Below are 26,865 nucleotides of genomic sequence, written 5' to 3'. Positions count from 1 at the left end.
GGATGGGATCTGCAAGGAGAGGCTGGGGAAACTGGCAGGGTTTGGGGTTTTTTTGTCCATAAGGTGCATTTCATTTGCAGCTTGCAGTTCTCTGAAGGGCAGTTTCAAAGGTGATAGAGCCAAACTCTTCTTAGTGGTTGCAGATGGTAAAAGAAGGAGGACAAGGCAAGAATTTGTGCCTGAGGAGGATCAGGCTTAGCAAAAACTCCCTCAAGAGGTTGATGTGGTACTGGCACAGGCAACCTAGAGAGGCTGTGGCCTCCATCCTAAGAGATTTTCAAGAGTCTTCTAATCAAAGCCATGGTTGAGCTAGTCTTGGTTGATACCAGACCTGTTTTGAGTAGGATGTAGAAGAGGGGGCCTCCAGACATCCTTTCCAACCAACATTTCTGTGATGCTCAGTTGCTCAGTTGTAAGGAAAGCTGAAGTTGCAAATACTGTGGCTTTTTCCCACCAATTCTCAACGCAGGCACAAAATCATTATTGTTCTGATGAACATTCAAGAACAGAGTGATTTCTTGGTGGATGTATTTGTGCAGCTGATTTGGAGAAAGGGACCACTGCAAAGCTGAAGACCAACACCAGCACATTCACTGGGCCAACAGGAGCAGCAAGATGTGTGTGCTTCCTGCAACTGGCACCCAGGCTGCCTTCTGGCTGTTTCATGTGCATGAAGCATCACCCTGAGAGTGCTGGGCAGTTTTTAATGCCCCCTGAGCTGAGCAGTGTCTGGGCACCTGCAGGTGCTGCCCCACCTTGGGGAGGGTTCCTTTCCCAGGCCCAGGAGTTGCAGTGGGACTCAGTTTGTATCAGCTATCTGTCACTATAGCAACTCCTCACTTAACCAGCCCCTGCACTAAAAATAGATCACCTTGATCTCAAGGAAAGAAAACCAAAGGAAATCAAAAGGGCCAGTGATAGCAAGAGCTGTGGAGTCAGGTATTGACTCAAGTCTGCAGCATTTGAAACCTCTTAGGAATAATCTGTCACATAAAACTAATATTTCAGGGGAATCTATTTATCCAGAAGCCCCCTGTGTCACTGGGTTTGAAGCTTTAGCAAAGGACATGACTTTTTATCAGAGGGATGTGTCTGCAGCTATCGCCCAGCACATGGGATGTGAAACCCTGTGGGATGTTGTTTGGCTGGTTAAGACACATAAGGGATCTTATCTTCCCACAAAGCAGATCTGCAGCTCTGTCCCTAGAGCTGATAGCCTCCTGTGCTCTTGTGTATAAGTTATCAAAATCCCTGCTGGTTTATGAAATTGTTGCTGGTGTCTGCAGGAGCCTGTGAGGGACCCAAACCTGAAAAAAGCCAAATGCTGTTGGTGAAGTTGCTGCTATCTCACGTTGCAGTGAAGGGGAGCTGAGTGTTTTGGCACCTGATAGGGACAGGGCCCTCTATAAGGGATGTGTAAATGATACTTGATCCTATTTTTCCTCCAAACCCAGCTAGTGCTTACATCTTATCCTCACAAAGATAGGGCAATGAAGGTAAAACAGCAACAAGATTAAAGGTTTGTTAAAGAAATACAGAATTAACTGAGAATGCCTTTGATGGGGAAATAACAGAATTTACATAAAGACAGCTCATATATCACAGGCAGCACATATGATGCTCAGGAAAGGGTTAATTTAGCTTGTAGAGATGACTGGAATTAGCAGCAGGTATTCAGCATTATCAGTCAGCAAGAGTTTGCTCTTGATAAAGGGCCAGATTATTTTAATGACCTTTTAGGGCTGACAGTTTGCAGAGACAGCTGATATTAAAATGTGTAGGTGCTTAACTGCCCCTGTCCTGTATATTCTGATTCTTTTTTATGTAGTATTATAAATTGTGTATTTACATTTAGTTAATCTTCCAAGAACTAAGGCAAGCAGCTTTCAATGCTGTCATGCACCTGTGCAACAGGGGAGGGTGAGAGGTGGCACCAATCCCCAATTCCCTCCATCCTTCTCAAGGGTATTATTGTAAAATATGGAATTAGTTCTTAGTACATTTTTTGACCTCACTTGAGATCCACTGCTTTTACATTATCTGGGGACCAGAGCTATATTCCTCACCTCTCTCTTCACCAGATGATCTTTTTAATCAGCTTTGGAGCTGTGAAGGAGCTGCCCTGCAAAGTTATTAGATATCCTAAGTGTATTCCCAAACAGCAGGCATGGAGGTGTGAAAATATAAATGTAAGTTTTGGAAACAGAAGCAAATCATTCATTGAAAAGGTCCTGTGATTCTAAGCCCACCCCAGGCATGACTCCAGCCCTCTGTCACTGCAATTTGGGGAGCAAAAACTTTATCAACGTTTGGATGGATGTCTCTAACACACAGGCATTAATGAGGAGGAGATGAGAGCAAATGGATTGTACATATCATTCAAAGACTTATACAGGAATAGTCACAGATCTTCTGGAGATGCTGGTTGCCATCACTCAAGGTGCCAGTGCTGTATTTGCCAAAAGGCAGAAGTTTTCCCAAATTGCAGGAATTAGTGCCAGTAAATTCCCTGCCAATGCTTTTATTCCCAGCTCCATGCTGGCAGCAGATTTGGCACAGCTACAAAATTTGGGGTAGGAAAGAGCAGGGCACCCAGAACCAGTATTCTCCTTACATGAACTTTTCATGACAGTAAACTAGCTGGAAAGATTACTAGAAGTGCTTCTTCTGCCTCTAAAGAAGCTGCTGCTTCCACTGAGATGCAGTAAAACTCCCCTTCATACCCCAGAGCAGGTGACAGCTTTCTCTTTCTGTCAAATTTGGGTTTATTTTCTTCCCCATTTTTCCCCTTATCCTATAATAGGATACCAGATTTTCCTCTCTATCAGCCAGGTCTTTGTTTAAAACTTTGTGGAGATCCTTCCGGGCAGCGGTAATAGGAAAACTAGAGAGACTATCTGAAGTCTGTTTGAGTTTTAAGGGCTGAAAACAAGGGTCTTAGTGTAAATTATTATCATTTTTTTCTCAAAATAAACACCAATCTGATGCAGAGCATAAAGCAAAGCAGCAACATACCCATACAAGAAATCCCAGCAGCATAAACTAACCTTGAGATGCAGGAGACCAACACAGAAAAGCTGTAAAATACTCAAGACTGACAAAAGTAATCTTAACTGAGACTTGTAGATAAATGATGATATTATGGGTCTGAAGTGCCAGCTGAAATGAAAGCCTGGAAAACAATGAATGAGCAGCACTCTTTAATATCTAATTACAAAACTCTCTGGGAGATCAAGAGATGCTGCTTCTCTGTTGGGTGGAGCTGGTGAGTGGTCAGGACCTGGAATGATACACCTGGTGCTGCTCTCAGCCAAAAATGAGATCTGTGAGGCTCCCACATGAAGAGAAAAGTCATCCTAAACTAGAAAAGAATTAGGCTGAAGAAATCATACTAGTGGAGTTTTCCTGTCCATGTGGGGATAGGGAATAGCCTCAGTCTCACTGCAGCTGCCAAGGTGGATTTATGTCCCTGCCTCATCCTTGGGTGACCACATAGACTTGAGTGTGCCTCTGCTGCAGCCCTGCTGTGCAAAATGACTCCACAGAAGCCAACTTTAAAATTAGCTGATTGCCAATTTAAAGGAGAGCAGCAGCTTCCCAACTGCCCCATAATGGAGTTATTAATTCACCTTGCTCCCCTGCAAGCCCCTCAGCTGTGCTGACACAACATTATCCCAGTGCTGTGTTTAAAGGTGGCTTGGATCCCTCCTCTCTGCCCTGCAGGCAGGACAATTCCAGCTTGCCTTTTCCTCCCCAGCTTCTTTCCTAACAGGAGCCAGGAATCCACCAGGTCTGATCCTCTCACTGCTGTTGCAACACCTTGTAACCATAAACAGGCCACGTAAGCTTGGACTTGACTCTTCACACTTGTGACAACAGCAGCCTGAGCCCCTCATCCTGGATCCCAAAATAAACACACAAAGGAGGATTTGACCTCAAAGGGCAAGAAATGCTCTGCAACAGTTGATGCTTCTTTAAATCAAATTTAATACCTGATGTGTTATTACCCCTTCTTTTAAGATCTTTTCATAAACCCTTGACTAAATGGACCAGCACATCTAAACACATTTAGTTGGCTGGAAGGTTTTGGCTAATAGAACATGAACAACTCCTCATTGTGTTATTGGTTCAGTTGCAGATCATGGAGTATCTCTAAAAGATGGGCACCATTAGTATCATTTCACAAATGGTAAAGTTTAGGCTGTAGAAAATAGAGTGTCTTATCATAACCATCGTGTGGATGGCACTAGGATAAAGGCATGGGTGTAGGTTACATTACTATTTTTACTGCTTTGAAACTCACTTTCAGTTAAAGCACAAGAACAGCTGTACCAGGTCAGGCCAATTATCCATCCAGGTCATTCTCTTTTTGTGCCAATTGCCACTGACACAGGTAGTGCAAGAGCAGGACAGGAGCATAAGGGACACGTTTCCCCTTGTACTCTCCCAGCCTCCAGCACTTTGTGGCTCACATCCTAAGCTAAAGCTGATGTTTGGTAGGCTTTAAATAGTTTCTTTCCAGGATCTTGTCCAATTTCATTTCAAACCCAAACTTCTAGCAACTACAAGAGCACCTGTTCTGCTGTTTAAGAATGTGATATATCAGAAGTATTTTATTTGTATTTGCTTCTGATGCTCCTTCCCTGTTTACCATCTCCATCCCATGCCTGATTTTACAGGCTTCTGTCAAAGAATACTTTGCTTGCATCTTATTTTCCTAAATTGAAGAGTCACTTTGGACCTTCAATCAACCTTATCAGCCTTTTCTGTATTTTCTGTGGCTTTATTGAGTCCTTTTTGAGCCTGCTCAGTAGAAACCCAAGGTCATCTATTGCAATGTGTAACTGCAGCTCACTCTGCCCCTCTGTATCATGGAGCTGCCTTTGAGCACAGCCCATAAGTGACAGGAGAAGGCCACCCCTGATGCCACCCTTGGGCCTGACCCATGGAGCTTGACACAAAAGAAGGTTATTTTTGTTCTTCAGCCCATCCATTTACCTCTGTGGATTCTCCACTCTGGTATGCAACCCTTGGCCACCCAAGGCACAGCTTACCTGAAAAGAAGCAAGCTTGGCCTTTGTGGTGTATTTTATTATATTTTTTTTTTCCCTGCACTGATGAACAAGGAATGGGTACATTTGCAAGGTGAAACATGTAAGGGGAAAGCATTTCTTGGCTCACTGATAGGATTAGGAAAGTAGCTTTGTAAGAACCTGTAATAAGGGTAGTCAAAAATAGTTCCCTGTCTAGCAGATGGTAAAATGATAAACCCAAAAAGCATTATTATGTGATTTATCTATCTGGAAGATTTAACTCAATAGCAGGAAAGCTTTTTGCAAAGAAAAGGCAGATCAGACTGCCTTGAAGACAAATTCAACTCCGCACACAACTGTGCCCATAGTAAAATAATTTTCTGAAAAGTGGAGTTGTCTATTTATTATTTCCTTGGCTTGTGTCTGACTATCTAATCAGTCTTTGTACATGTCAGCAGCACATCCATAATAAGAAAGTGCTGTGTGGATTGTGTGAACTGGAATTAGAAATGTGATAATCAGCCAAACCGTTGGAGGCAATGTAAAAGCTGCCTGGTATTTGCGTTCCTCTAGCTGAGGAGAAAAACCTCATATGTGTAAATGAGTTGTTGGGGTTTTTTTCCTTCCTGATATGTTATAACCAAATTTCTCCTGAAGCAGCACTTCCCTGACAGCAGGCCAGCTCACACTGGGGTGCCTCCATGCCTGGTCAGACCTGTTCCAGCCTGGTGGGGAGAGCTGTGCCATTACTCATATGAGAGGTGATGGGGCAGATAGAGGCACAGAGAAGTGTATATGCCATGGAAAAAAATGCTGATGTATTGATGGGCCCTTGGTTTCATCATAAGGACACCACAATTAGGATCAGAAAATCTATTTTCCCATCTGTACAATTCTGATAATATCAATCCATCCCATCAAGATGTTCTGAAAGTAAGTAAGAATTAGAAAAGAAGCCTCACTCTGTGATCCTCATGGTGCCTCAGTATCCTAAATTGTTACAGATCCTGATGTGAGCAATCTGCCAGTTACCTGGTTATTCTTCAGCCTCAGGATCTTCTTCCCCGTCCTCCTTGGCTCCTTTCTTCCCATATTTGGACTCACATCACTTTTACAAGGTTATCAAGGAATAAGGAGAGGCTGTAAGCACAAGGCTGATGTTGCAGAGGGAAGGTATGAAGTGCTGAGCAGGTAAAAGCAAGGTTAGAAGTGATGAGTAGGACAAGTTCAGCAAAGTCTGATCCTAAATTCAATAGCAGCTGTGTATGGCTACCACACCTTTCCTGGGTGCAGGAGGAGAAAACTGTGGGTGAGCCACTGGTGTGTTGCTGTTCAGTCCCTGTGCTCAGCCCTGCCCATGCCCTGTGTCCCTGCTGCCATGGCAAAAAAATGAGACAGAAGAAGGTGAGACCTGAAATGAAGAGTTTTTTTTTCATTTTAAACACCTAGACATACACTCCAGGGCATACATTGCTTATCAAATTATTCTTTAATGTATATACTTTTGAACAATTCATGGAAAGTATTTATCCATATTTATAAAATGCAGAATTTGACATTGCTCTATACATAAAGAACATTCTCCTCCCAAAAGCTGCTAATCAGCTAAATGAGTTTTTGCATGTTTTAATGGTTTGGATAACTAAAAAATAGCTGAGATGTCAGCTCATCCTGCATCAGGGCAGACTGGGATCCCTTGTTGGGTTACATGCCCCAACACAATCACCCCCTGCCATGAAGAGCTGGATATTTAAGTTCTCAAAGGTACAATCTGAGAGAGGGAGACAGAATAAAATCCCTTTCTGCACTTTTAAGGGCATAATGGGACAGGGCTGTATCCATTTATTGGTTTCTGAAATTCAGGCTCATTATCCCAGGCTGAACCTGCTCCCTGCTCACACTGATGCTGTGTTTAGTGGCAGGTGCCAGATCCCAGCTCCTCTGGCATCTGGAAGAACAGGAAATATGAAGGGAACTTTAGGTCTACAATGTAAGAGACTGTCTGAAGAGCTCATAGCTAAGACACTGTGCACCAATGGTTGGAATCAGGAACTCACAGGAGTTCTTGGATTTGTTCCATTGTCTAGTGGCAAAGGGAACATTTCAGGACAGAGGAAGCTGATTACATTCCTCTCAATAATATTCTTCTTCAAAGAGACTGACGTGTCTTTCTGGTTAAACAGAAATATGAGCTGACAAATGTAGTTATCCACTTGAAAAGTAGCAAATCTCAGCTCTGTGTTGGTTACTCAGGAATGGGAAGGATGTGAGAACAAAATAGCTGAGTTGTATTCAAATGCAATATTTTGCAGGAAAGTGATACAAGGATGCAGATCAATTCCCCTCCTGCTCTCAGTCTCCCACAGCTCTTTTCAGCCTTGAGAGAAGACTTGATGAAAGAAATCTGACCCACTCCATTTTAAATTCCCTTCGGTGAAGTTGTTCAGGAAAAGGTGTTGTCATAAGAAGAGGGATTAATGTAGCAGGTGAAAATCAGAGTTGTGTTCACTGCACTGGCAGCTCGAGTTTCACCCCAGCTGACTCCTTCTCACATGCAGGAGCTCCTATCTTGATTAAGGGATGCTCTAAGGCTGAGCTGCTTTGCTCAGAGGGGCCTGTGTGGCTGACACTCAGACTGGAGCAGGGAGGGGGCAGCTGAATTGCAGGGGGGCTGCTGTCCCTGCTGACACTGCTCATGACAGCAGGGCTTCCATTTCATGTTCTCTCACTCACAGGGAAGAAATCAAATACAGTAAATCCTGCCTAACACTGGCAGGCAGCTCCTACAGGAGAGGGCAAGGAAACACAAACAATGTTAGAGGGGATGTTGAGAGGGACTGTAGCAGGGTGGTGTCAATAATTGGAGAATTTGACAAAGACTAATTGTTTATACATGCAATGTTTTTTGTGTTACTTACCCAAAATACATTTTGCCTAAATATTTCTTTTCAGGAGTTTTATTGTAGCAGTTCCAAAGAGTCTTTATGGTCTATTTGCTCTCTGCAATAATGTGTCATGGTCTGGGGTAGTAGTAGCAGTTTCAGTCTTCATTCCCTGTTTTTACAGACTGTGTAAACCTCAGCCACAGAAAGATGAAGGAATTCTGTAAGGGGGGATTCAGTAACAAAACCAGAACTGAAATTTTAAATTTTTCTATTTATTTCAAATTGCACTTCTCACACAAAGGGGACCTTTTCTGCTGGCTGGCTCACCTAGTTTGTGTGTAGCAGGTGCTTCTATTTAAATTAGCATTCCTGAACTCATTTTTCTTGGGCTTTTTTTGTATCATAGCACTCATTCACTCTTGCTTGTTGCTTAAGAAGACTTTGGAGAGTAGACCAGACAAACCACATCTCCTCCTTGGGTTACAAAGCAGGTAACTCAGGGCCTGGTTTGCTCAGGATGCCTTCAGTTGTATTAGTGCCTGTTTTCCATCCTCATAGCCAATGACAGTGTTTTGTGCTCAGTTATCTCACATCCAAGTATCTTCTCCTCAGGTCTCCCATCAGGATGTGCTTCCCATGGGCAGGTGCATTTGCAGAGATCTTTGTTAATTTTCCCAACAGAAATAGTTTTATGGAGGGTAGAAGGACAAACAGACTTCCTTCTGAACAGTGATTAAGTTATTAGTGAATAAGAGCAAGCAGAGAAACTCAGGCAGAGTGAGATTTTTGTGGGTACTGTGTCCCTTTCAAGGTGAGATTATATTTCAATGTTTGGGAAAACCAAAGAGACACATGGAATAATCCTTAATTTTGCAATTATGACAGATGTTGCTGAGCACATAGAGAGGAAACCAGCATATTTTAATGCACTTTTTTGGCTCTCTTGGAGGAAATCTGAAGGACTGTGTGAGTGTGTGTGCCTCTGACATGCTGGGATAATATACAGCCACCTTGCAGGTGTACTGAGTAGGCTTTAATTTAGTTAAATCAGGTAATCCTCTGGCAGGAAACTCTCTGCATAAATATCCTGAGGTGTTGGCAGCTCTGGTGAGTGTATGGCTGCATATTCACATCTCTTGGTTGTGGTGCAGACACGCTCTTTATTGCAGCCAGCATGTTGTTTGCTCAGATTTTTTTTGTATTGTGCAGTTTAAAAGGATGCTCAGGGAAGCATTCTGCTGAGTTTCAGATGGCTGGGATTGCCATTTCAGATTGGGGTGTTGATGCATGTACTGCTTAGAAAAGAGAGAGGCTAAATGAAAGGTTTAGATTTCGTTGATCAGAGCTTGCTGAGTGATTTTGGATCTATCAGATAAAAATTTTCTCATTCGGGTGCTTGCAGCTCATTTCCTAAAACCCTGTGGCTCAATGCCAGAACAGGCTTCAATAGCACAGTGGAATCTCTGAATCCAGTGAGTGCCCTTTGCCTTAGCTAAGGCTCTTGGGTAATTGTTTAAATAATTTCTATGGATTTGGGTGTCAGATCAAGTTTACAGTTCTTGCCTTAAGCTCTCTGTTTACCCAGCTGGTGAAAAACGTGGAAGAGGGAGCTCCCTATTGTGAGGCTGCATTTCTTGAGAGTGCTGAATGTAGAGGGAGAGCCTCACTTGGCAGCAATCTCACCACATTCACCATCACCACCAATCTTCCCTAATTTAATTTAGCTGGACTATCAGCATCTGAGGCACACTCATATAGCATGGAGATTTGAAGAGTCGCTGATCTGAGGCAAATAGGAAATGATGGTTGATGCCTTGTGAGGTTTTTGGAGAAGGAGCTGATATTTGCTGTCCCTTTGCTGCATTCCCAGTAAGATTTGAATCATCCTGCAGTTCTGGGAATGAGTCTGGAACTGCAGTGTCCTCTGCTGTGGGTATTTCTGTAGGGAGAGGCAGCTGTGTTGGAGCTCATGGACTTTATTTTACCAGTGCAGTCAGTGAGGGAGAAGAGAGCCAAGAGTCTAAAAGTCAAAGGCATGCTGATGCTTCTGGGAAGGAGGTGTTGGTAGCACAAGTAGTAATGCCATGTGTCACCGAGCAGCAAAACAGCCAGGAACAGGTTTTCTTCCCCAGAAAACAGGTTTCTGTGAGATTTCTGAAAAGGAGGTGGAAGTGTCAAACTCCCAGAAGTGGAAAGAAAGCAGCAGAAACTGTGAAAGTTGTTTGGCTTTTTGCTTTCTAACTCCCTGTGTTTCATTCTAATGATTTAATGGGCTGTTGAAGGTACGTGGGTGAGTTCTTGGAATCTGATCCACCTATAAAACTCTCAGCTGGTCCTGTCAGTGCTCATTAGCTGACATAGAGCTTCCTTCATTTCAGCCTTTCATCTCATGATAGAAGAGGTTTGCAGGTGGGGCCTCTGGGTAGGTTTCCTGTCCTGCCTTCTTGGGCACATGCTGAGCATGACTCTTCCAAAAGCAGACTCGGTGTGAATCAAGCTCATGTGATGCCTGAACCTGAAATACATGAGCTGTGGATCACAATCTTCTATTCCCCTGTGATTTGATTTTATATATAAAATATATGTGACTAAGCTTTCCTGTTGTCATATGCTTTCAACCCAAATATTGTGCCACATTAGGCACAGAATTTTAGTTGTGTGTAGGGAATGGTAACACATAAGATTCTAAAGCAGTGTGGCTGTGCACAAGTAACTGGTGACAGATCATTTAATGACACAGCCCATTGTGCTTTTCAGTGAGTTATTCTGTGTCCATGTGCTTTTTAATGCTGTAAGTGAATGGAGGTTTTCATGGCATTAAAAATCACAGCAGAATTTCTGGGTTTAGCTTTTCAACACTATAAAAGCTTCCTTATGTGGAGAACTCATGGAGGGACTATTCATAGCAATAACTGCTTCTCCAGCCCTAAGGATTTCTATTTTATTTTGCATAAACCTTGCCATACAGGCAGGACAGGGAACATCTGTCCCACTAACATTATGGAATTCAACTTTTTCTAGGAGATGATATTGAAACATGGGCATGGGGGTGGATGAGTTGGAGGTGCAGGCAGCAGAGGGGATTCAGGGCAGAAATGTATGGCTATTTCTTACCTCAGGATCATATTTACCTGGGATTGCTGTTACCATTTTTTCTTCTTAGAAGATGAAATAGGAGGTGAATTTTACTTCCTGTTTAAAAAGCATCAAACTGTTCCTTCTGCAGAGCCAGCAGAGTTACTTTAGACTGTTTTTCAACCCTTGTTAAAAACACAGGGTTTGGCAGTCAGGCAGGCTGGGTTTCAGGATTTTCTGTGACTAAATTCCTGGTACTGTTTTGAGTATTGGAGCCTGGCAGTTATCTGTAGCTGTCTGACAAACACTTGCTTGTCTTCAACTGTTCTCACAGGCAGCTTTGCTTGATTTCCATGAGGGTTTTTTTGGCAGCCACTTAGATCTAAGAATACATTATCAGTCTCCATCCAGATCCCCAGAACTTGTAAACCAGGCTGTAGCCAGGGCTTTCTGGAGGGAGCAAAGGGGAGAATCTCCTCTGTGGAGCAGCAGAGAGGATCCAGGGCTGTGGCAAGTGGTGTGGTGGCTGTGGTTGCCTCTGCCCCTTTGTGAAAGCATCCTTAGCCCTTCCTCAGCTGGGATCCAGCACAGCCATAAAGTTGGTGGAAGGCAAAAAATGACTTGCCAAGGCAAAGCTGCTCTTTATGCTGAGGATATGAACACAAAGGCTTTGCTGGGGAAGGTTTGAACTCATCCCTCTGTCCTCAGCCATGCTCTGGCTGGTTTGGCCCATCTCTGCCCCATCCTTGCTGCATCAAGATGTCTCTGGCAGAGCCTTCCCAAGCCCTGCCCTTCCCAAACTGCATTTGTCTGGTTTTATGGAGACCTTTCACCTCTGTGTCTGTCAGGTTTGGCCGTGGCAATAAAGTATGTGCTAAATTCTCAGCACAGGGCAAGGAATGTAAAACCAGGAGGTTTAACCTCAGGGTGTGTCACCCAGGCATGCCCCAAGCCCAGGTGTCTCTGAATTGAGTGGTACAATATTTATCCCACTGCAGCAAAGCTGCCAAGCCACGTGGCTTGGCAATCAGGCATGCAGGCAGATTATTCTTTGACATGTTTAGTGAGGCACACCTACCAGGCAGCATGTTTGCCCACATTTGAAAGAATCTTGAGTGAAACAAGAGGGATTACAGCATTCAGTGTTCAGGCTCAGGCTGCAGGAGTGATTTTCAATTAATTAAATGGCATCAGGACAAGTTTGGGAGTTGTGTAAGAATGTAAAATTTAATTTAAAGGAGTCGTGGAAAGGCATCTCAGCACAGCTGTGAAATGAGGGAGGCACCTTCACTGCCCTGTTCTGTTGTGCATTTGGTGCTCAGGATTTAGAGAGGTGCCATTTTGTGTAGTGGCAATCAATTAGACAAATACTGCACTAATTTGAAAGTATTTCCACAGTCTGTGGGATTCCTCTTGGGCATTTCTGATGGATCTGGGTTCCATAGTCCTTCCACTGACACACACAGTACCATTCATGCTGGCTGGTGGGATTGTCATTGTGTCTTCTCATTCTCCACATTTTTGGTCTATAAATGTCTCTATTTCCACTAGTGAGGGAATAAATTTTTTTTAATATCATAGATCTTTCTATTTCAGTTTCTTTACCACACCTTATGGGACATCAGAAAGAATGGCTTGTTTTTCTTCTATTTTCTTTAACATGGCTTTATTCTAAAATCCCCAAAATTCTCTAGTATAGTTTTACACATAGGAAATCTGAAAGATTTGGAAAACCTGGATTTTTACATGGAATGTTTGTTCTCAAAACCTGAGTTATGATTTTATTGGTTTTTAATTTGCTTATTTACATGTGTGCATGTGTACAGTTACAGGTACAGGCAGCTGGAAGTTGGTAACCTGTAAATCTGGTAGCAAATCAAATGTCACAGCCAAATCAAAATACAGTCCCTGGCCATGACTGAAGTTATAACACACATTTCTATAGAAAATAATGCATGCATGGCAAAGACCAGCTACACTTAAGTATAAAAAACCCCCAACCCAGAATAAAGTAGTTTAAGTTCTTTTGAATTTTAAAATATTGGGGAATAAAAGTGGCAGAGACTGTGCAAGTCAGATATGAACAGCTTGCTCTAGAAGTTTCTCTGAGGCAGGAAGTGCATGAGCAGATATGTAGAGTGAATTGTTAACTCTCCTGGAGTCCAGGTAATGTTCACTGGAAGTCTCTCTATTGATTTTTATTGGGATTTAGATCAAGAATTTTGCTTGAGAGTGAAATGAGAGATGGAATCAATCACAAACCATTTCCTCTCTTCCAAATACAGCTTCACTAAATAACAACAATAATTAAACAAATCAGCTTGTTGTGGCTTGTCCCATCAGTTTTGTAGAAGGGCAGCACACATTTCAGTCTTGCTGAGATGGTGTAGTATTCTCTTTTACATTTTGCCAATATTTTTTGTATAAAATTGAAGAGGTTTCTTAGATATTCATAGCATGATAGAGCAAGTCATAGATCATTGCTGTGTGGTAGGTAGGAAATGTCCCCAGGATTCACAGAAAGGGGAGCAGAATCAGAGGAAAATAAAATTGTGGAGCTGGAGTGTTCTTTAATTTCCCTTGCTTTTATATCCTATACCATTATTTCAGTTGAACATTTACGGTTTTTTGTGATCATAACTCATGAATAATTGCTGGGTTTATTATTGTATTATGTACAATGGAAGTTGATTGTTGCTTCATAAATAGATACAAATCAGGAGTTAGTTGAGGTATTCATTTTTCATATGTGTATATAAATGAGAAAAGAAATCAAAAGTAATTTATGAAGCAGAATTACCAGTCTAAATTTATTGCAGCTTATTGAATCTGTAGTCTCTAATGTTCCTGGCTTCTGGAATCACATTACTTTATAAAAGCTTTAATTTTCTTTCTTTTAAAAAAAATGAAACAAAAATAAAAGCTTTTTTTTTGTCTCCTTAGAATTTATAGCCTCTCAGAGTGGAGAAAAATATTGGAAAAACTTAATGTTTCAAAAGAAGAAAACATAGGAATCCTGACGTTTGTAGGTTTAAATACCATGACACTTTCAGGGTTGAACTGGTGATTTTTTTGGGGCATTTGAAACCAGTCCTAGTGATGAATGCAGTAGGACCATATCCATTAAAATGGCTGTGTAGGACTATTGTTTATTTAATCCTGGGACATGTCCAGGCAGCTAAACCAGAAGCTGGCTTCATCCTCAGGGCTGCACTACCCAGGCTCCACATGCACAGCTTTAGGCAGAGTTCTTTGACAGTTTTGGCTCTTGGTCTGGGTTGTGCAATGCTCAGACAAAGGTGGCTGAGCTGCCTGTGATGCCAATCAATGAATGAGTTAAAATTGGCTTGTGAGACATCTACATCTAATCCAGTGTTTTGGTAGCTCTGCTGTGGCCATATCAAGTCCACTTACAACAACACAGCTATTGAAATGCTGGGTTATATTTACATTCAAGAGGGGAATGGTTTGTTGCTGTTGCTGTACCTAACTCAGGGTGTGAGATCCAGCATTTGTGCCAGGGGATCTGAAACACCCTGAGCAGAACAAGGTGTTTGGGAGCACATTCAGCTTGGCCATGCTCTGGTGTTATGGCCAACAGAAGCCACAGCTCTCAGAAATGACAGTCTTCCCTTATGCATGGAGTAAATAAACAGCCTAAGAACCCAAACCTAGATTGGTTACATTGACTTTTTAATGTGTAAATGACCCCCTGTGAATCCCAGAGGGAATTTTTTTGAAGAACTGTTTGACAAGGTCAACAACTCAGTTTGGAAATTTCAGAAAAACCCACCCCCAACTTTAGCAGAATGGCTGGGGAGGTTTTTAGGCCTGTTCACAGGAGTGAGGGTGGACCTGGCATCCTCAGCCAGAAAGGATAAGGTCCATATTGGAGACAAGGCATGAAGATCCCCTGGGAGGAGGAATGGAGCACAGGGAGGAGGACTGGTGCACAGGGAAGGGAAAATAGTATATTTTATTCAATGCAGTTATTGAAATAGGTATGTAAGAAAGAAGGTTTTATGGCATTTCAATGAAATTCCCCTGTTTCTGTCTGCAGCATAGACCTGTGCATTGCAGCCTTGCACTGGTGGGGACAGCTGGGAAGCCCAGGTCCCCTTGAAGTAAGGTCAAATGAGGACCAGTTTCATTATCCAAGTGGGGTGAAATGTATAGAAGATGGAAAGCAGATGAGATCTGAAAGATCCCTAAAGCAAGACAGCTTGCCTTCAGGAAAAACCAAATAAACACATTCATGATTAGGCATGATCAGCCACATTTCAGACCAGAATCATCCTGTGTGTTACCATCATGATAAGCATGGCAAGTGCAGTCTCCTAATCTTGTGTCCTCTGAGTCTGGCTTTTCCCAGGAATTCCTGTGGCAGGCTCTATTTTGCACGTTATCTGCAAGCTGGCCTCTCACCAAGCCAAATATTTGAGCAGGAGGGATCTCCATGGAGTTGGAGGGATCAGCTCAGCAGGCCAGGAGGGATCTCCATGGAGTTGCAGGGATCTCCATGGAGTTGGAGGGATCAGCTCAGCAGCCCAGGAGGGATCTCCATGGAGTTGGAGGGATCTCCATGGAGTTGCAGGGATCTCCATGGAGTTGGAGGGATCAGCTCAGCAGGCCAGGAGAGGCAGGGGCAGCTGAGTCAATGGCAGGGGCTGACCCCAGCAGCCTGCCAGGAGCCAGGAACGGCAGCTCCGCATTCCAGCTCGCGCGGTGGGAACGCCGCCAGCCCCGGCTGCCCAGGAAAAGTCATGAATTAATGCATGTCTCTGCCCAGGAACAGGGATGTGCTGGGGCCTCTCAGGAAGGAAGGGAATGCACTGGTTTGTGCTTCTGTCCCCCATTCAAAGAGCAACTTTGAACCCTGGGGAGTGTATAAATACTGGGTTTGTAAACTGAGATGTGTAGGTCGTTATTTTGGTCTACATCTCCTTGTGGATAATGCTCTACATATTTGATGCAAATGGTACAAAGGGTCTGGCTCCAAAAGAATATGTAGCTCAAGGGATGAATTGCAGCTCTGTTCTCAGGGGAGTAAGAGATGCTGCTCTGGTTAAGTCTAATGCAAGCTAATTTCTGCAGAGCCGAGTGTATCTGACTGCTGATGTCTTGCCTTTGTTGGGTTTTGTTTCACATGATTAATTAACCATACTGCTGCTTCCAAGCACCTGAGACCCCTTTGAAGTTGCAGTTTGATCAATTGATATGTGTTGTGCTACAGGTATAAACAACCTCAGTGCATTAAACTGACACTTTAAGTAGTTCTGCAGCCTGAAAACTTTCCAGGAGAAGTTCTCCCTGCTGGATCATGACTCCATGTTCTAGCAAAATCTCTACCACCAAATGGTGGCTATGGTCTTCAAAACTGCCTGTTCTAAGCAAATGTATTACCACTTTTAAGAGACAAAGCATGCATTGCTGCATGTTTAGGGCAGTTGTATTGGCAAATAGAACTCTCCAGAGAGAAGAGAACTGCAGCCTGTAAGGGATCTATACAGTGATTAATAATCTGCTGTGGAAGAGCTTATTGTGAGGGCTATCTGGTTATTTGTTCCCTGTACAGTGCTCAGGATTTGTGATGGTGTAGCTGAGCTATGACAGTGTTGCAGAGCTGAGTGGACATGTTGGTATTGGATGCCGGTTCTCCTGGGATCTGCAGAAATCTGGCTCTGTGTTTTGAGCCATCTGACCTTCCCCTCCTCTGGCAGGGCCAGCTCACTGGTGGGTGCTGCCACCAGGGACTGTGATGGTGTGAACACATCGTGCTCCTGCCTCATCTTCCTCAGCAAACCACGGGAGCAGGAGCACTGGGAATGTCCAGGACATTCTATGAGCACCAGGATGCAGGAGGGAAGGAAGAGATTTGTTAACAGAGTCTGGTAATCCCCACAGGAATACAGAAGGACATAGTGATGTCCACATTTTCAGGAATCGTCCCTGTAACCTTCATGAGGGAATGAAATCCCACAAGGACAGCACCTGGCTCCCAGCAAGGTCCCATCCCTCTAGTGATGTCATCAAACCCACAAATCTTCTGCTCATGCAATTGCATGATTATTTCCAGCCTTAGTTCTGAATCTGAATCCTGTTCCCCTGGTGCTTTAGTCCTTGGCTAAAGGTTTTAGACCTGACTGAAAGGCTGCTGGGAGAGCCCAGAGCTGAGTAAAGGAAGGATGAAGTGGCTGTGGATGACTCTGAATATTGAGGTGTTTCCTGCACCCTTCACTTCCTATATATTGGTGGCTGACAGTTTCCCTGTGTTCAGCACACATTTCTCCTTTCTTGCTTAATTTAATTGAGATAAATCCCCTGTGTCAGCCAAACCAAAGGGCTCCGAGTGTGAGAGAGGAAACCAGCACGGGGAAGAGGAGGAGGAGAGGAAGGCAGGCAAGGGAAAGGACTGAGCCAGTTTTCCTTGATCACATTGTGGCACGTGGCTGGGAATCACAGGGTTCCTGTCCGTGTGTCCTCCCACCTGGAGCAGCCATCCACATGTCTGTCACACTCTGACACTGGATCTGCAGCAACTGTTGCTTCAGCAGCTGCTGGCATGTACTTATCATCAGGGGTGTTGAAAACACAGCCAGAGCAAAATGTCATTAAAACTCCAGCTCTGGACACCAGCCACAGGAAAATAGAAAAGTAGCAATATGGGATGCATGTATGTTTAAGAGCAGGGTTTGGGATATTTTTGTTTGGATTTTGATTGATTTCAGGTGACAACCAAAGGAATGAAACAAAATATAGTTAACAATGTGTTCTGTTGTTCCTTCATGGATTTATTTCTACCTGTTTCTTGCACTTTGCCATAGTACAAAGGTGTGCAGTGGCTGGGAGCCCTGTTACTGCTGGTGGGACAGGGCTTGGGGAGCAAGGCCACTGATGGGTGCTGTTGTGTCTCAGCAATGACAGAGTTACATAATTATGTCATTTGGAGATCCTTTTCCTTTTGCATATTGCTGAGGGACTCCCACAGGCTCCCTTGTTTACCTTGGCCATTTCAGTGCAGGGCAGGCTCTGGCTGATACCTGTTTGTTTCTGCAGCTCTCACCTCCTCCCGTGGCCAGCTGTGCCCCCTGCCCAGCTCTGATTATTTTCCTTCACACCAAACAGTTTTGATTCACCATCAGAGCCCTTTATTTTCACTTTGCCTTTGTTTACTGAAATGAAGCAACGCACTCAGAGCCCAGAGTAACACAAATAATTGCAATTGTGAGGAAACTGTTCCCCCAGCCCCTGAGATTTCAATCTTCCTGCTCTGCCTTCTTGGTACCAGCAGTACCAGCACACCCAGCTCCCACCTTGACTTGGTTTAAACACACAGCCACTCCTGCTGCTACTGCACTTGAATGGAAGTCAATGCCTTCTCCAAAAACTGTTTGCTGGTTGCAGTTTCAGGTTTGTGCTGGGAAGTTACTCTCATATGAACTCCAGGACTTTGTGGGGTGGCAGAAGTTGACACAATCTGTGTCTGGAACAGGGCTGAGCACTCTTTTGGCATCACTGAGGTGAACAGGGCAGAGTCAAATGCTATCACAAATCCCACACTTGGCTCCACATAGTGTGAATACCTTGGACAGAAGCTCTGCAAGGCCAGGGGCCAGCCATGTGATAGTCCAGAGATCTCAGCTGGCCTGGGCTGGTGTTCAGCTTGTACCAACCACTGACACAGCTGAGCTGCTCCAAGCTGGATTCTGTTCAAGTTCTGCAGAACTTCAGGGATGTTCATACTCAATCATGTATCACAAAAAATTGTCACTACCAGCTGCCTTCTCCAAAACAGTGACTGAATTGCTTTTACAATGGTGAAACTTCAGCAGAGTACGTCTGTTTAATCAATGCAACTGTTGGGATTTTTTTTTTTCTTTTTTTTTCAAGAGAAAAAAAGGTGTCTTTTAGCCTCAGCTTTACAGTGCAATGGAACAAGTGGTGCAAGTGAGCTCCTGAAGCCCCTTGTTCTTTCAAGAGCCCACCCATAAGGACAAATCTTAGGGAAACTTGTGGAGGGCCCTGACCATTATTCTGTACCATCCTGTCCTCTCCTGCAAGGAGAACATTGCAAAAATTCCTGATGTTCTTTGCAGTCAATGTGGAAGCTCATGGTTGATAGGAGTTAAGGATCTCATGCTGTCTCTGCAGTATTATCTATTTTTCTGGAGGTACTGAGAACATGCCTCAGAGAAAACAGGCTCAGGAAAGCAAAGGATGTGGTTTTCTTGGCAAGTGCAGTCTCCTAATCTTGTGTCCTCTGAGTCTGGCCTGGGAGGACTAGAAACCAGTCCCCTTTTCTAACTAGTGTTTAGACCTGGCTCAGCTCATGTGGTGTCAGCCACCAACCCTCATCTGGGTGGCTCTTTAAGCCAGCTCTTCTTTTACCACCTGACTGATTCATTTGTGTTGAGCAGCAGCAGCAAACTCCCAGTATCACATACATTTTTACCAGTGTTCTGTAAACTGGGGTAATATATAGATATTTACTGCTTGCAGAAGTGCCTGAGAACCTGTCACAGTGTTTGTGGAGGCAGATTCAATCTAACTGGCTCCCTGAGCAGGAGCCCTGGCTATCTCAGGAGTATGCAGACACTGAGATAGCAATGCATTTGTCCCAGAGCTGCCAGTGCTTCGAGGAACAGGTTGCAGCACTTCCATGCTTTAACAACTGAAAGCAAACAGTTTTCCACTGCAATAGTTACTTGTTACAAAGAGAAAACAACTCATAATTTATTTTCAGGAATGAGGTCAAAACAGTGCAGCTTGGGAGGGAAGTGACGGCTGCAGCAGGTTGGTGATGAGACAAAAAGCTAAAAAGCCTTTCCCTGCTAGGTTAAATCCAGCTTCAGTCAGCAGTGACTGAAATCTTTTCTCATCTGACAGTTGTTCCCCGTGGCCTTTGCAGTGTTGGCTTTGCTCCCTGACATCTGAGTCAGTGCTTGCATAACCAGCCCCCTGCTCAGGGCTGGGGCAGGCTGGCAGGGAAGCATCCGCTGGCCTTGCCGGGATCACTCGTGTCCTGTGAAGAGACCTTCTGCTCCTCACAAGGCTGCATGTTGAATGGACTTTCTTCCAGTTTTGAAGCCCTGACCCCTGCCTGTTTCCAGCTGTCTCAGTGGGCAGGGTGGTGCTGGTAGGAATCATCTGCTCCAAGCTGAAGGGCAGCATTTGAGTGGCTCTGCCAGGGCTGTCGCAGCAGCCTCACCAACTGCTCCATCTGCTCCTGGCTGCTGGAGTCATCCCTTCCCCAGGAGATCTGGTCCTGCCCTCAGGTCCCCTCCTCTGAAGCCCCTCTGCTGTGTGCACAGATTCTCACAGGATTAAAGCCATAACTAGAAGAGCTCACAAGTCTTCTGTGCATTTCCTTTCCTTGACCACTGCAGAGTTACAGAAGAGAGCAGGGCAGACCTCTGCCCACAGGCTGCCCTCTAATGCAGAGCTTTGTGGGTGATCAGTGTGGCCTTCTTACTGATCCATCTTGGGTGGGAGCAGATACTCAAGAGCTGTCTGTCCATTCTTCTTTTCTCTGGCAGCTCAGAACTGCTCCTGCAATTGCTCCCCTTTTAGTATATTAACATTTATGTTGTAGACTTTGTCTGTATATCTCCTGCCCAAGATTTTGGGTACTGTGCTGTCCCTAGTCAGAGAGGCAGCAAACTTCAAGGAAGAGCCTCTGCAAATGTACCTGCTTAGAGATGTGCCAAGTTTTATCCTGATGCAAAGGAAACACCAAACAGTCCGATCACCTTTTGTGATTTTTATGGCTGCTGGTTTTGCCTGGCTTCTGCAGCTTCCAGTGTGCCAGTCCTTTGGGTCTGTGAGCAGGCATGGCTCAGCCTGCCTTTGTCCAGGGGTTGAAGTGATGCTGTAAATCCCCACCCCACTCTGGAGTATTAACTTAGTGGGAAACAAGGCTGGGTTTGTGTGTCAGTGTGAAATGCCTGTCCACAGCTGATGCAGTTGTGCAGGAATGGGATCAAAGTCTCTGGAGACATCTGCAAAAGATGAGAACTGGACTGATGGAGAGGAGCAGAATGAAAGGGCAGGGCTGGATCTGCTGAAATAAATCACATTTCCCACTGAGCCAGGGGAATCTCTGGCATGGAGGTGTCCTGTGCTCCAAGCCTGCTGTTGAGGGATTCATTCTCAGCATGCCGAGTCCTTCTGGCTCCTATGTTTTCATTTGCTTTTTAGCAGGATGACAGCTCTGGGGAGTAGAAGAAGCCAGGACAGTGACTTCATCATGTGCTGGAAGCACACTGGAGTAGTGACCTGGGATGGGCTGTGGGGTGAAGCTGGGCTTGGATGACAGGGAAGGTAAAGGATTTCCTGGAGATGCAAACTGCCTGACCAGCCCTTAGAAAAACTTGCTCTGCCAAAGGGCTCTCAGGCTCTTTCCTGCCAGAGGTTTGCAGCACTACAGGGCTGGGTGTTGAGAGGAAGAATCAGCTCCTGTTGGGCAGCCAAGCAAAGAAAGCCACCCTGTGCATGCTTTTGGGGGCTGGTCTTGCAGGCACTCTGTTGACTTGGCAAGTGGAGGAGATAGGTCTAAATCAGCCTGTATTTGAAGATGAAATTGCAAGAAAATAAATAAATATGTGAGGAAATCCTCTAACTTATTTTCATAGCATCAGTCTGTACTGGTCCTGAAATGGAGGGTCAGATATCAGATTTTAGCAGGAAACATGGAGTGGAGAGGAGATGGTTGGTCTGAAGAAGAAGGGGGCAGATCAGGAATGAAAAAAGCTTACATGGCTGGGAAGGCACAACCTGTGCCCTGTAGTTGGTGCAGAAATATCAGAAATGTTGCAGACAATAGAAACACTTGGTAACAGAGACAGGAAATCACAGCAGGTGTTGGTTGATCCAATGCAATGGACATCACTGAAATGTTGTCCCCTCCCATGAGTTTGAATTTTATTCATGGGCAGGTAAGAAGAATAAGATGATGGAGTTTAACTTGATAGGATCATTGAATAGCCCAAGCTGAGTTGTTGTTCATTCCATGTAACTGATATTTATCCAGGTATGAGTTTGAAATTCCCTTTAGGCTTATGCTAACAAAGTAGGGATTAATTTCTGGCTGAACTCCTTCAGTAGGACAGGCCCAAGTGTTCATGGCTCTCTTGGGCAGGTAGCAAATGCTTGCTAAGCCTGTTTGGCTTCACAGCTGTGGCAACACCAGCATCTAAAACTCTGTAGACATATCTTCTGGTAACCCTTGGACATCTTCTTGGAGTCCTTCCTGGCTCCATTCTGAAGTTTAAATGTACAGATGTGATATTGCTGCTCCTCAGCCTCATTTCATGGCTGGGTATCATAACAGTACTTTATTGGTAAGAGTGTGGAGAGTCACAGCAAGAGGACAGGGCTTAATTTGATTTTAATCTTACCCAGTTTCTGTGCTGGGAAAAGAAGATGTTAACTGATTCTTCATGTATGGGCAGCTTGGACTTGCCAGTGATAAGTACATCCCAGTCCAGGGCTTTGACATACATAGTTGTGGGTTTGTTGTATGGTTATGCAGCTGTCTTCTCTCCTTTTTCCTCCCTTGTGCTCCCAACCAGATCCTAGATGGACAACTCTGTCCCACAGCAGAACTTGGGCTATAATTTCCTGTACACTTCCAGGGGTGAAAACCAGCAATGCACTGTACAAAGTGATTCTGCTTTGCTCTGGCCCCTTTCCCACTGCTGCTTACCCATGCCAAGAGGAGTGTTTGTTCTGCACTGGAAACCAGTCTGGTTAAGAACTAACCAGAAGGAAGGAGGCCTGAGGTTCTTTGTCATTACCTCCACATCACCTTGAGATCTAATTGTGAAAAGCAGAAGAAAGCTGGTGCTGCATGGATCATTTCAAGGGAAGGGCAGGGAAAGTTCTGTGCCAGCTGGTGTCTAGAGAAAGCAGCCATTTACTGCACTAATGTTCTGCTAAAAGCACCATCCAATACCAGCTAAGGCAATGGAAATTATACTGGCAAGTGGCATAAGGAGCAGGAGCAGTCCCACAGCAATTTATTTTCAATCAAACAAGAGCCATGGAGTCATTAGTTATTTCTTCAGAAGGCTTTGGTAGGTGTGCTAGAGAGCACTGAGCTGTCTCTGCCATGCCATATGTGCACAAAAAGATTAATTCCCAGGTTAGCAAGAGAGGAATTATGATGAGGCACAGGTCTGACTCAGACACAGTGGGAAGAGGCAAATGCCACCGGCTGAAGCAGTGCTTGGACTCTTGCTGAATTTTGAAAAGAGCTAGAAGGAGAGATTTTTCTTTCCCTTTTAATAAAAAAAGAAAAGAAAGTTTAAAAAAATTAGTATCAGAAGCAAAGAAATGTCAAATTATGGCTTCTTTCTTTAGCTACAGCTTTTCTGAGGATTTGGAGTACTTTGCAAATATTTAATTACTCGCAGCTCGGTGCCCTTGTAAACATTGCAGAAAATAAACAAAATTAAACTGTGCTGTGAGACTGGCATTCCAGCTGTACCACTGGTGCTATTACTGGCACCTCTGGAGCCATCCTATTCATTGCAAGAGTAGGAACCTGAGGCTAACATAAACCAATGAATTAAACAGAGAACAAGTCCCAGGGCCTGAGTCCTGAAATCTCTGCCCTGATAGCCTTATATCCTGCTATTCCCAACCTTGGGAAGCATCACAGTGTGATCACAGCCTTTAGCTGCATGCACAGAACAGTGCACATTCCCCTGGCACCAGCCCTGAAGCTGTCATGCCTATACCCTGCAAATAGATGCCCTGCTGGTCTTTATGTGCATTAATATTCTGTCTCTCGCTGTTACACAGTGAGTGGATGTACTGTGCAGATGAAATCCCCCACAGGGACTTCAGTGGGGTTCTGCAGACTCTGATTTAGACTGTTCTTTTCATCTACTTGCCCCTCTAATGACATATTTGTAAAATGTTTGGAGCTTTTTTTTTGATTCCACGGGGTGTTCCTCTGCTTTAGTGTGTTACAGAAATAAGGTACGTGGTTAAGGCGCTGTTTTATTGCAAGCAAATCTTCACCCCAATTACCTCATTTTTTAAAAATTTACACTGGATGAATATGTCATAAATCATAGGTGAAGCAACAACCTACCTCATTCTGCAACCCCTCAAGCAGCTGCTTCAAAAAGCTGACGTTTATTGCAGTGATTAAATATGAAATCCCTAAATGTGAAATTAAGCATCACAGCAAGTAATTGCTTCCAAACTTGTCTTTATATACTGTGCATGCAGCATTCCTCCTCCCATCTTTTCCCCCTAATTTTCCTTCTCTTTTCCCTTCCCTGTCAAAATGCAAACCCTTCAGGGCAGGGTTCTGTTTCCCAATCTGTCCATGAGGAACTTTGCACGCAGCAAAGAAGAAGCAGAGCAGGAGCAGTGATGATGGTGGCCAGGGAGAGAGGCAGAGAGCAGTTCTAGCAGCCTCTGGCAGAGGGCAGGGTGGTGGAGGGACAGACAGTGCTGGCCACCAAAGTGTCCCTGTGAAAAACGCCAACCACTTGTTTTTAAAATTTTAAAAGTTTAATAGTAATAAAATGGTTATAAAAATAGTCATACAATTAGAGTAATAATAATTTGGACAATTTGAATTAGACAATAGAAACAAAGAGTTACTTTGGGTACGTCTGGGTACCTTTTTCTGGGCAGCACAAGCCTGAAAAAGGACCCACATTAACAAAGGATTAACCCTTAAAAACAACAGCCTGTTGCATATTCATACATCTCATACATGATGGATAAATTCCATTCAAACACAGGATTCTGTCTGGTCAGCGTCAATTTCTTCCTCTGAATCCTAACAGTGCCTTCAAGGCGGGAAGAAGTTCTTTTCTTCTGATAAGAGGGCAATAAATTCTCTTTCTCTGAAAGATTTAGGTGTCCTGTGGCTGCTATCTCGCTGCGAGTCCTTTCTTTAAAAAAAGTATCCTACATAGCATAGTTTCTATTTTACCATTTTTTATAACCTATATTTAACACACTACTTAAGAGAATTAATACAGCATTACTTTCTAAAACAACACATATAATATTCATTTCAATATTTGCGAAAAGCCAGTCATAAAATACGCATTTTTCACAGTCTCCAAAGACGAGCAACTTGCAGCTTTCTGTAATGGCAGGGGAGCATTTAGCTCAGCTTGGCTCAAAACAGAAGAAAGCCTGGGTAGGACAATAGAGGTTAATGTGGAAAGCGCTGTTAAATGCCCGCCTGAGCAGCCAGCCTCTTTGCTGGAGTAGAAAACAAAAGTTATTTCATTAAGGGCTCTGAACACCAAGTACCCAGTGAAAGTTTAAATGCCAGGTGGTGTATTAAGTAAATAAAGGCGTCCTGCTGTAGGCATTGTTCCTCCCAGCAGCCGGCTGTAACCAGCAGAGGCACCGGGGCCATGTGAAGCCCTGCCATGTGCTGGGGGCAGCGGGGATTTGGCTTTCAGCAGCTCCCAGCACATCGATAAGGGCCAGCAGTGACACGTGGCTCGCTCGCCTGCATTGGCTTTTGCTCATCACTCATCCGGCTGGACCAGAACGCAGGGTTTGCACGGATGCTGTGTGTCTGCAGCACGATTTGAATGAAGTCTCGTGGTCTCTGGCTGGTCACTGTGACCATAAGAAACATTAGAAAGTCTCTTTTCCCAGCCTGGTGGACGAAGAAGGAGTCAGAGCTCCTCATTTCTCAGTCTCAAGGTTGTTTATTGTATCTTATCTATAAAATTCTTTCTCCTGCCCTGACGAGGTCCACTCAGCAGGACAGTCCAGGCACTCTGCCTGTCCCCGGGGTGGTGTTATGTCTTTATACTAAAAAATACATTGTATATTATGTTTACAATCACTTTCCAATACCTATCACCTGTGTTAGACAGTGAGCTTCTACTCTAAACCAATCTAAAAGTACCAACATCACCCAGAAGATGGAGGCCAAGAAGAAGAAGGAGAAAGGCTGGACACATTTAGATTCCTCCATCTTGCCCCCTGAACGCCCATTCTAAAAACTCCAAAAAATCTATTTTTCACCCTTGATAAATTCATTATTATTCTTCTTAAACTTTCGTGGCTTGTAATTCTTCATATAAAGGTTGGTAATTTTTTTTTCCAAGGGCCAAATCCAAGGCACAGGGGTCTTGGGCTCTATGCTAAGGTCTCTGAGCCCCCTGGGCAGGGTCTCGAGTCCTCCAGGGCTGCCAGAGGAATTTCCTGGGTTCCCACAGAAGAGGAGCAATTCCTTTTCATTTTCTAACTTTTTAGATGGGTATCACAGCGCTGCTTTTGTTCCAGCCCAGCGGTTGTCCCCAGGCAGCGGCTGCGGGTGTCACATCCCATTACCGGCACTCCCGGCTCTGTCTGCAGCAGGAGCCCTTCGGGAGGTGGCCTTCCTCAGCTCCTCGAGGGGAGTTGCCTGACCAAAGTGAAAAGCTGATATTAAAAACGGGAATACACTCCCAGTCCTAAAGTGATTTCAGCATTTATTATAAGACCCAAAGCTCAGGGGGCCCATGGGTCGAGCAGGAGCGTTCCCGTCGAGGAGGCTGCAGTGCCGGCGCTGGATCTGGAGAGACTTGACACATTATGTTAGCTCATAAAGCAATAAACACATGAGATCCAAGAACAGAAATTCTGGTGGGGAGCATCCCTCCCAATGGGCTTTTTCTAATTCTCATTGGCAGCAAGATTCAGATTGGTGCTGAATCTTCCCTTCTTGAGCAGCGAAGTTCCCGCTGTTCCAGGTGCAGCGGCACAGATTCACTGGGGTGGATGCCCCCTTTTTATACTTTTTTGTTCCTTTGGATTGGTTTCTGTTGGGATCCTTCATTTGCATGAAGGTTTAAGGCCCTTGATTATTACAGTTCTGTCCAGGCTGGGTCGTTTTG

General features: G+C 44.3%; 1 protein-coding gene across 5 annotated transcripts in view; it reads left to right on the top strand.

Annotated features, from left to right (window-relative positions):
• PRKAG2 (protein kinase AMP-activated non-catalytic subunit gamma 2) overlaps window positions 1–26,865 on the top strand; it is a 217,303-nt gene that overhangs the window by 113,481 nt on the left and 76,957 nt on the right. The gene's annotated exons all lie outside the window — the stretch shown is intronic.

The sequence above is a fragment of the Agelaius tricolor genome, unplaced genomic scaffold, assembly GCF_023055355.1.
Source record: "Agelaius tricolor isolate 1412-34295 unplaced genomic scaffold, bAgeTri1.0.p SCAF_6, whole genome shotgun sequence".
Lineage (NCBI taxonomy): Eukaryota > Metazoa > Chordata > Aves > Passeriformes > Icteridae > Agelaius > Agelaius tricolor.
The sequence above is the reverse complement of the archived record's forward strand: the minus strand, read 5'-3'. Positions and strand labels throughout refer to the sequence as shown.